Below are 11,694 nucleotides of genomic sequence, written 5' to 3'. Positions count from 1 at the left end.
TGTCGTCACATTGGCATTGTGCACGTTTGGGGAGTAGCTCATAATCCGTTATTAATTGTCCGGCGACATGTTAGGGTGGAGCGCAGTTGGCTCAAGAGACACACACAGACACACACACACACACACACACTCGCGTACACACTCGTATAAAGACATTGTGAGTTCCCTTTTTGATATACTTTAAGCCGTGTGTTTGAAATGTCTGTTTGCCTAGATGAGACTGCAGTCAGCAAAAAACGTTTGTCAATGTATCTGTGTGACTGTATCTTCCACAAACTGTGTGTGTGTGTGTGTGTCCTATACTCGTATAATTTATTTACTAAAGACACGCAAAATTCTTGAATGCAAATATTTTACGTTTTCTTCTTTCATTTTTTGTTGCTTTCATTGAGGCATTCGCGTTGACTCAGCGCCCGCGCCTGCCTCATCGCCCTCAATCGTAGCGCGTGGGCGTGGCCGCTTAACTTTTCACTCAGCATTATGAAGTGGTCATGCAAACTATACACCCACACACACACTTACACACAGGTCGGCCATTTGGGGGTGTGAAAATGGCGTTTGCTTCAGCTATTCAGGCATTGCCATAGCAGCATTTTTAATGTGAATCAAACATGCCGCGAAGCGTGAGATAGAGTCGAGCTATGCAAGTGCATTACCTGCCTCTCATATTTGCAACATCAAGTCTTCAATTTGTAAATAAACATAAAACTCTTACTTACACTGGGGTAAATGAGTCGAGGGAAGCGAACTTTTGGTATTGGGAAGAGTCTTTTAGAAACCTTATAATGATGATGATATTATATTTTATTATAGTATATAATATTATATTATATTATATTATATTATATTATATTATATTATATTAGATTATATTATATTATATTATATTATATTATATTATATTATATTATATTATATTATATTCTATATAGTCTTTATATGGTATATGATGATATGATATATTATATATTCTATATCGATAAGCTCAACTCGATAAACACTACTGGAATATCTGACTGTAGTATCAGGCCTCATTATAATATAATTCAATAATATATATTAAATATATTATTATACACATTTTATAAGATTTCTGTATTCATCACACATACAACATATGCTTAAAAGCGAAAAGAAATCATCGATATCTTATCGATAATATAATATATTGCATCAAAAATTCCAAAGACAAGATACAAGATCTCTGCATTTATCACATACTTAACATACGCCTAAAAGCCAAATAAAATCATCGATATTTTATCGATAATATTAAAATGCGTTCTAGATTGAACTGATTTATGGACAGAAATACATATATATTATATATATATATATATCGATATACATATGTACTAGTAGTATTCAAAAGTTGTGTTTGATTGATTTTAGTCATCTCCCTTCGTATTCATTGGAGTTTTTATAGAGCTCTATGGTAATCAATTTCAATCTCTGCTCGGCAAAAAGTATTGCAAAACTAGTTTTTTCTTTTATATAAGAAATTTCAATTTCAAATCTTATACATACAAGCATACAATTTGTTTTCTTATACATTTCATCTCAATGTATTAACAGTTGGTATTAACTTGGCCGAAATACGTATGTTTCGAAATTCATGTCGATCTCGATGGGAATATATATCAAAGCTCTACATATTTTATGGGCCATCATTAAGCATAAACAAGCATTTGTGGGAGGGGCACTGAACATGGGTGTCGACAGTGGAGAGAGGGCGGGTAGGGGAGGGGCGGTCATGGTAGAGGGCGTGTTAATCGTTGGCCAACTTGTTGGTCACATTTGTCAAAGCGATTTGGCAATGTGTTGCGTCTCGAATGGAGCCAATTTCCAGGTATCAAACAGCTCGGTTCATTGGCCAAAAACGAAGAAGAAGAAGAAGAAGACTACAGCTGTATACATGTATATATGTATGTATATAATTGAGGGAACTGAGCTGTAAACCTGAGCGGCGTTCAAAATTTCAACACCTATATCTCCGTTTACTGTGGGCGAAAATTTATTGCGCGGCCCACAGTGAAAATTGCAAAACGATTTCGGCTAAAGCGCAAATCAAATACGAGAAGAAACAAACAAAAAAAAAAAAAAAAAAGATAAAGAAAACCCTATAAAAGCGACAAAACTGCAATTTAAATAAAACATTAAACAAAACTGAAAAGGAAAGAAACTGCCGAGAGTGCCTGACTGAGAAATACCCTGGCTACATTTTGGCTGGGGATGGGGAAAAGTTAGATAAAGCAATTATACATACAAGAAGCTGGTGGGGCCTACGAGAAATCCTCGGAGAACTAAAGATCGAATTCTGAGCTCGATTGCTGTTTATCGTTTACGATCTTGAGTTAGAAGTGCCTTGAAATAGAACTATAACAGTCGTATGCTTTAAAGTAAAAGTAGTATGTATACATAGAGATAATAGGTCTAGAACTATAACTGTCGTATGCTTTAATGTCAAGGTACTATGTATACATAGAAATAATAGATCTATAGGTATAAGTATAATTTTTCTAGATCAACCGAACATAAGAACAAAGGGCCAAGAACTTTGTTTAAAGTACAGCAAATGAAGAAACTGATCAGAACTGGAACTGCTAAGAGCATTACCTTTATATATGCGTATAAATAAAAGTACTGTCAGAACTTGAGACAAGATATGTGTACATATATGTACATATAGAAGTAGGAAGTTTTCATAGGAATTGCTAGATAGACGACTAGATAAAGAGCGAGACAAAACTCGATTAAAAGTCAGCTCAGCCAACGCCTCCTGCTGCTCAGCCAATATGCCCAATAGCTACAGGGTATATAGTCAATATATAACTGCTCAGACTCAAGCTTAGTCAAGCATATAAACTAATCTAATCTAACCTGACAAAGCTCAGCTAAAACTCAGCCTATACAACGCCTCCTGCTGCTCAGCCAATATGCCCAGTTGATGCATTTGCAATAGCTACAGGGTATCTAAGGCAATTTGAGAGCAGATGACACCAAGCAGCAAACAGGTCGCGTCAGCTCAGTTCAGTTCGATTTGATTTGGTTCGTGTGAATTTCTTGTATCAGCTGCAGCTGATTGTGTCTGGGCAGCTATTAGAGATAGAGATAGGAATAGAGATAGGGATAGCGATAGCGATAGAGATAGGGACAGAGTTAGACGCCGCTTGCATAAATTTGTGGCATAGATTCAAGTTTTTCTCTTTGCTTTGTTTTTATTTGCTGTACATAATTTAACATTCGATTTCCTCCATTAGCGACAGGAGCCACGCACCGCACTGTAATGGGGCGTGCGGACCTACGAGATGCGCAACTCAATTAATCAAACCTGAAGTTGAGTCCAAGTTTGAATTGGGTCAAAGTCTGTGCGGTCGTTAGCCGAGGCCTTTACCCATTTCTATTTCGATTTCGACTCGTTTTTGGCAAGCCCAAGAACAAAAGCAAAGCCAAGCGAGTGAAGAACCGTAAACGCTGGGGAGGCCAGCGTCTAGATAAGCCAGGTGAGATACTCAGCTCGAACAATGCCCATTTCGCGCAGCTTTTTGCAAATTTTATGCGTTGCTCTGATTTCTGTCGCCGATTTTGTTCGTCTCTCACTTCGTGTTTCTTTTTTTTGCTATTTTCTCGCCAGTTGTCGTCTATCAGTGGGTCTGCATCTAAGCGCTGAGTGTGTGGCGGCCGGGGTCAATGCGCCAATTGTATCATCTGTAGCCAAATGTATCTCACAGATACACACAGCGATTATTATATAAATTTCGCTCGAAGTGCCCCATCTGGCCCATGATTAATCTAATGGCCGGTCGGAATGAAAGTCCATCTACCTGGCGTACCAAGCACAGCCCCCCCTCCCCCTCTTCGCCCGTTACCCGTTTCGCAACGCTGCGGGTGGCTACGCCCCTCGAGTCCCCCACCTTACTCGGGCCATAACTATCCCATCGAGCCGCCGTCTGCTCTGTCGCTAAAGCGCGTTTAAAATTCAATCAATTTAAGGTTAATTACAAAATTTTTCGCAAATTTTCACAACTTTTGCTGTTGTTGTTTTTCATTTCGTTTATCTCGCTTCTTGCCTTTTCGAGCTTGCAGAATTTGTTGAAGCAATTCGTGTTTAGATCTTGGACCAAATTTTTTTCTTAGTTTTAATATAAATATATATATATTTTTTTTGTTTGCTAATTTAATGAAGACTCACGCTGCGTAATTTTTTTTAAATTTTTGATTGCATATAAATATATATCAAGAATAGATTTGTTGCATATAAATAAATCTATATATAAAACCAAATTAAAAAGCCAAATCGACTCATATATATGTATATACTAAATGGCATCTGCCACGCCTCCTTCTGCAAGTTACATACATCTAACAAAAGCATAATTTTAAATGGGTTCAGGGTATAAATACAATTGAACAGATTTCAGATGTTTCAATCCGTTTACATATATTTTATTTATATTTTTTATATATATATATTTTTTAATAATTTAATATATTACAAATAAAGTAAAATAATTTTGGCAAACGTTCAATTACCTAAAAATATGCATAAATAAAAAAAAATCTACTCTCACACATCCTCGCAGCCGGTAGGATTCGAACCTACGCTCCCATAGGGAATCTGATTTCTAGTCAGACGCCTTAACCTCTCGGCCACGACTGCTTTGTGTGGGGGGCAGAGCCAAACAATGGATTATAAACTGTACAAACAGTAAATAAATAAATGTTTATATGCATTAAATGTATATACGAAGAACTCTAGAGAAATATGTAATTCTACTTTTGTCAGCATTCGTTATGAATTGTCTTATCTAACTGTCTAGAGATACACATACATGTATATAGTTTTTTAATTAATAAATTAATATACATATATATTGGTGGCATAAAGCAGATCACTTGCCTGGAAATTTGATAAATCAGTAGCAAAAGGTTTCATCTATTGAAGCATGAGTACGTGATAAAAGTTTGAATAGTATTGCAGATCCGATTGCCAGCAAACATAACTTTGGGCATTGCTTGAATGCCTCGCATTTGAATGTGCTTTACTTGCAGGCCTCAGCATTTTAGAGGGTCTAAAGTGTTAGCTGAAAGGAGCATAGAGCTCTATATGTTGTATAGAATTTACTTCTAGCCAATTCTGTTAGCTCTATTACTAGCACTTGGGTATAGTTTTATCCATTATCGTAAATTTAAATTTTTTGTATATAAGCTTCATATACATTTTCAGAGTATATAAAAAGTTTGAATTTGAATGCATATAGAATTTCCATAGTGGATACAGTTAGTTATATAATCTCTGACACTAGTTTAGGCAGCTGACGGTAAAGTCTTCTGTTAGTTTGATCTTTGTCCACTATCAAATAATCTGTCTTGTAGTTTGTATAAAAAGTATATAGATTATATATATTTTTAATCAAGTCAATAAGTAAATCTACTCTGATCGGGGAATACGAGACTAATAGGTCTGTGTAGTATTCTCAACACAATACGGCTACGGCTACGGCTAAGTCGACTCAGTTCATCATCCTGATTAGCTATAAATACACTTTCTGGACTCTTCCACAGCACCATCTCCCTGGCCCCATACGCTATCACAATACCATTATAGCCTCAATTCCCATTCATGCTACCGGGGGTCACCTTCAGTGTTTGTTAAACAAGCTTGCCCTGCTCGCATTTAAAGCTGATAAAAATGTTGTACAATAATCGATTCGCCCATCTGTTGGCACACAGACAAACGGAGACCGTTAAGGTGGAATGACCAATTCCAATTCCAATTCCAATTTCAGCGGTAACCGAAATAAATATATATTAAATATAAGATAAGTACGTCAGAAAAGAAAGCTGTGCAAAATTTAATAATAATCAGGGTAAGCAAGAAAAAAGGGGCAGATTGAATATGAAATACCCTAAAAGAGTTTGTTTTTTGAGTACGAAAGACCTTAAGGAAATTATTGTTAGCGAATATCTAATATCTAGAATCTAATAAATAGAATATTATACGACATACGAGATACGATATACGACATACGACATACGAGATACGAGATACGAGATACGAGATACGATATACGACATACGAGATACGACATACGACATACCACATACGACATACGGCATACGACATACGACATACGACATACGACATACGACATACGACATACGACATACGACATACGACATACGACATACGAGATACGATACATACGATATGAAATATACGATATACGACATACGATATGAAATATACGATATATGACATACGATATGAGATATACAATCTGTCCTATATCATTTCTTAGTGAAATCCAAATAGAATGAATGAGCATAAAAAAGTCCTTCTATGAAACAATTCAACTACATATGTATATATGTATACAGACTATATATTATAGATTCACGATCTGTACGTTACCATCCGTCTAAGATAGTTGGAATACCCTTTCTTTAAGCTCGTATACTCTATAATAATAAACAACGAACTTTAAGAAAGGCACAGCTAATTTTTTTTCTCGCATTTTTCCCCTCTTTATTTTTGCCAACTTTTTCTTGACCTTTTTTGGTTCATTGGACTGGCCGAGCAGCCCCTGTTGCTGTTAGATGTTGCTCTGTTTTTACGTGTGGGCCATCCATCTGCTAAGTATCTGAGCGTATCTATCTACACACACACACACACACACACACACATGCACAGCTATCTATCATACTTGTTGCTGCTTTATAATTTGCCTGGCGAAAACTATTTTAACAAGCTTTATTTATTATTATAATTTTGTTTTGGCTATGTTTTTTATTTTTATTTTTTATTTTTTTTTTTTGTCAGCTACGCGATTTGCAGCGAGCATAGAAATTAATTAAAAATTTATAAAGAAAGCGCCGTTAGCTTCGGTCCGTTCGACTAGGCGCAAGGTTCAATGTATCTGCGGGATACACGCTCATTGACCAAAAGTTGATTCAACTTGACCAAGTTCAATGCTCGACGCACAATTCGCCAAAATGTATTCTGTCCGTCACACACACACACACGCACAGTGTGCGTAGCGGCAGGCGTCACAATTGGCTTTTCGTAGGCTCTGCCTGCAGCAGCCTTGACAATGAAAAACGCAGCCGGTTTTGGGTCTTCGGCTCGGGTCACTGTCTGAACTTTGAACGCGAGTTCAAAGCACCCAAAAAATGACGATAACGATGACGATGATGATGTTGAAGAAGAAGACGCAATTAACCGGCGCCTTCTGCCGATTTTCGGCGCTTTTCCTGCCTGCTGGGAAAATCAATAGCCAAAAACTTAACGAAACGAAACGAAGCGAAGCGAACGCCTTCGCATTTTCATTTGCCATCTAATTGGAAATGTAAGGCGCTTCGCTCGTTATCCTGTTTTTGGCTCCGCGCATTGCTCAAAATAATCATTTATCTTCTTAATCGCTGCATGTCAAGCACTCAAAAACAGATCGGGTCGGGGGTGCACCTCTCTCTGTGTGTGTGTGGGTGTGTGTGTGCTGCAAGTGCAACGTCTGCAACTGCCAAATGTTTTGTCTTGAGCATCGCAGCCGACGGCGCAGGTTTGCCATTAAATTAAACCCAAGCCAAACTTCGCGTCTGGCCAAGATTCATGCCAAACCCAGCCAAAGTCAGCCAACAAATTCAAATTGTAACCTTTAATCCATTTTGGCCCGGTGCTTGAATATATAGTCGCTTTAGCTAGTTCGAATAGTCCTTGAGCAATGTACACGAGTTTGAATCTAGAAATTTTACTTGGTCACTTTTAAATTGAATTGAATCAGAAGGTCAGCTAAGGAGCTATAGGAACGCAAGGAACTGCAGGAACATAAAGAACTATAGGAACTGAAGGGTCTGACGGAACTGATGGAACTGAAGATACTAAAGGAATTGATGGAACTAAAGAAACTGAATGAACTGAAGATACTGAAGATACTAAAGGAGCAAGGGAACGAAAGGACGTCAAGAACCTAAAAGATATAAGGAACTGATGGAACTGATGGAACTAAAGGAACTGAAGGAACGGAAGGAAATAAGGAATCTAAAGGAATTGAAGGATCTGAAGGAATTAAAGAAACTATAGAAAGTAAAGGAACTGAAGGTACTGTAGGAACTGAAGGAATTGTAGAAACTGAAGGAACTGTAGGAACTGAAGGAACTGAAGGAGCTAAAGTAGCAAAAGAACTTGAATCAAACTATTTAATTGCTTAGTCTTAATTAATGCATGTTTTGTTTTTTATTTGGAGAAATACGATATACAGCCTAGGATTTACGATACACAAAATGAAATATGTGGCATAAAATATTTATGATTTACTAAGCACACACCACAATATACGATATACCATATTTGGTATAAGATGTCAAATATACTACAAATTTCGGTATATCGTATACGAAATATGATATTAGCTATGCAATACATTACATTCAATATACGATAATCAATGATATACAATAGATTTCGAATGTTATAAGCTGCTGATATAATGGTATATATAATAAATACTGTAAATTAAGTCTTCTATGTAAACATGATAGATGGTAAGCTGGTTTGCTTTATAGCTATAAGGATATCTATTATAATTCTAGCCAAAACTTTCATACCACATATGACAGATACCTTAAAAATCTTACCTATATGCCATGTATAACCCTATGACTTTAAGAAATCTGTTAAGAAACTTTCGTCCAGAGCTACAATATATAACAGCATAGCCATAATACTGTTTCAGACTAAGTCAATAAATGTTTTATTGTGTTTGGGTGTCCCACTCGCATGTCAGCAACATCTCATATATAGTTTTCACAACTTCTGACATTCCTTGGCATTACGAATCTGTGGAATATTCTCTCACATTGCTAACAAGCGACAAGGAATCCCCATACCGAATTTCCTCAACTGTGACAAAATACTTCCTGGGCTAAATACAACGCCAAATTAGTTGGGGATTGGGGTATTGGAGGGGGTGACGCTGTCGATAACTGTCTAGGCTTGTTGCTTACTCATTTCGTATCGTTTAGCCCAGGGTTGGCAGGGTTCAAAAACTGATATGACAGGAACGGAACGGAACGGAATGGAACGGTAAGGTAGTGCTGTGTAGGGGCACGGGCGGGGGCTGGGCTGTGCATGACATGGCAAGAGACTGACGTCACGTGACGTGTCGCGTCCCGTCGCAACGTCAAAAACGTCCAGACGCCACGGCCGTGGGGCCCATTAGACGGTGGCTGAGACGGTGTGTAGTGGCAGAAGGCGCAGACGTCTTTAAAAATTATTAGAGCCATAAATTGTCGCCGCAGTCGGCGCTTTTTGCGAGCTTTAAGCAACTTTCGCTGGCTTTCTTCGTGAACTTTGTGACTTGCAGCTCTTCGTTTTGTTTTCCATTTTGTTGGCACCTCTGTTTGTGTCTATTTTATTTATTTATTTCTATTTTTATACATTTTCTTTTTCATTTTTGCTGTTGTTTTTGTACTCGATTTTTTTTGTTTTTTTGTTTTTGTTTTTCTGCACGCTCTTTTCTCTTTTTATCACGCTTGTTAATGTCATTCCGCGACGTTGGCGTCGCTGTTCTCCGATTTTCCTTTTGTCATCCTTCGGCTGCGCCCGACCACCCGTCCGACCGCCCGACCCACTGCCATTGCCGCCTTATTAGCCGCCATTAACACTTCTGCCAGCAAACGAGCGGCTTTCCCCCCCTTCCTCCACACCACTCCTGCCGCATTCCGTCAAGCAAACTGTTGCACAGTGTGGCAAAACTTGCAAATCAAATTGTCAAACTAATTAAAACTTCTCCGCGCGCTGACTCGACGTTGCATATGGCATCGAAAGTGTTTAACTAACATAATGAAAATGCTTATAATGATTTATAATCAATGTGAATTGCCCGAGTGTTATGCGCTTTGGCCTCACTGCACTCGCGCTGCGAAGCAGCCCCAGCCACAGTCGCTAGGCTAAGCCCACAGACAAACCCAAAACTAATACAAATACAGCCACAACAGCGAATCTCGATTGCCAGCCAATGGCAGATGAACTAGCGAATGCCCTGGAAATGTGAGTCTGATTCGATCTAGTTAATTATAGACATTATTTAATATGATATCCCATTGAAAGTGGGGAATTGGGTTACATTGCTTTGGGTAGATGTTTGTAACAGACAGAAGAAGGCGTGGCAGAGCCCATCAAGTGTATAAATGTTCTTGATCAGGGCGACAAACTGAGTCCACTTAGCCCTGCCCGTCTGTCTGTCTGTCCGTATGTATGAACTTGTCAATCTCCGAAGATATAAGAGCGAGAGACTTGAGATTTTTTTCAGCTAAAAAAATAATATAGGGATATAAAGAGTTGTTGAACTTAAACTAAAATATAGCATTCGATTTCAGATATCAATTCATTTAATATTCATATTATTTGAGGAAATTTAACGTTAAGCTGAGTTGTGAAAGTCAAAATAACAATTGGAAACGATGGTAATCCTACATCTTTTTATTTATGATAAACAAAAAATATCTCTTATTCTATATGTTTATTATTCATATTCCTTAAGAGTGGCTTTCACCTATTAAATCAAGAATTTTGAATGAAATTCCATTATCAATCAGCTAATATACCCTTTCTGCTCTGCATTTTGCGTAGCATTCAAATAAAGTTGTCTTTGGGCAAATGCAAATGCGAAAGGCAAAGCACAAAAAAAAAAGCTCTCCATTGCCTTTGCCTGCTCCCTGTCTCTCCCTCTCTCCCTCTCTCTCTCTCTCTCTCTGTCTCTCTGGCTGCATCCCTCTCTCCATCGCTTTGTCTCTGTTATCCTTGTTGTCAATTCGTGTCGCTTCATTTTCTTGCAGCATTTTGGGCGCCAGATTGTCTTAGGACTGTTTACTAATATGTCGTCCTCGACCTCAACCTCTCCTGTTCTCTCTCTCTCTCTCTCAGCTTGTTTTGCGTCTTCTGCATCATCTTTGTCCAGTTGTCGCCGTCGCCGTCGCCGTCGCCTCGTCATCGTCGTTAATTTTTGGTGTTGCTATTTTATTCGTGATATCCTTTGGCAAAGTATCCTGCGCTTGTGCCTTTGTTATTCGCCGCGGCGTCTCTTTGAGCTGTGCTGCTTGTCGCTTGTTGCTGCTAATTAAAAAGCATCTTGTCGAGGACTTTATTCCCCGAACGCGCATAGCTATAAATGTGGCAATAATGAAGGCCAGCCAGGACCAGCCACAGCCCCAGCAGCAGGACCTTCAAAGGCAAGCCCACACTCAGCCAAGGCCCCATTAGCCATAAGTATTTCGTTCGAATAGCTCCCATCTAAATATATTTATGTACAGATGCGAAGTGTGATCCAAAAGTATTTTGTGTACTATAAAAAAAAAAAAAAATCATTTAAGATTTTGTGAATATTTTTTTTTTAATTTATTGCTGAATTTATTTGTTATTTTTTTGTTTTAGTTTTAAAAAAATTTATCTTTTTTTTTTTTATTTTATTATTATTTTTATTTGTTTTTAGTATTCCCAGTAATCCCTATATAGGTTTTATATATCTATCTCATAGTTATCTCATCGTCTTTTCTATTTCGGGCACAAGAAACCATCACAGTTCTCCATTACTCATTGATCAGACCTCGTATATGGAAATATATATGTGAATTAGTTTTCATCATCTGCTTTCACATGAACGTATCTGACGCCCCTAACTAGTTCCATTTAATTCA

The 11,694-nt window shown here is 37.9% G+C and overlaps 1 non-coding gene across 1 annotated transcript; it reads right to left on the bottom strand.

The window, feature by feature from the left end:
- Nucleotides 1–4,578: 4,578 nt before the first annotated feature.
- Nucleotides 4,579–4,660, bottom strand: TRNAS-AGA (transfer RNA serine (anticodon AGA)). The gene has a single exon. It is a non-coding gene; the product is annotated as a tRNA-Ser (tRNA).
- Nucleotides 4,661–11,694: the final 7,034 nt, after the last annotated feature.

Source organism: Drosophila navojoa, chromosome X, assembly GCF_054131105.1.
Source record: "Drosophila navojoa isolate 15081-1374.11 chromosome X, UAZ_NAV_1.0, whole genome shotgun sequence".
NCBI classification, from domain to species: Eukaryota; Metazoa; Arthropoda; class Insecta; order Diptera; family Drosophilidae; genus Drosophila; species Drosophila navojoa.
This window is presented reverse-complemented; position numbering and strand designations above follow the sequence as displayed.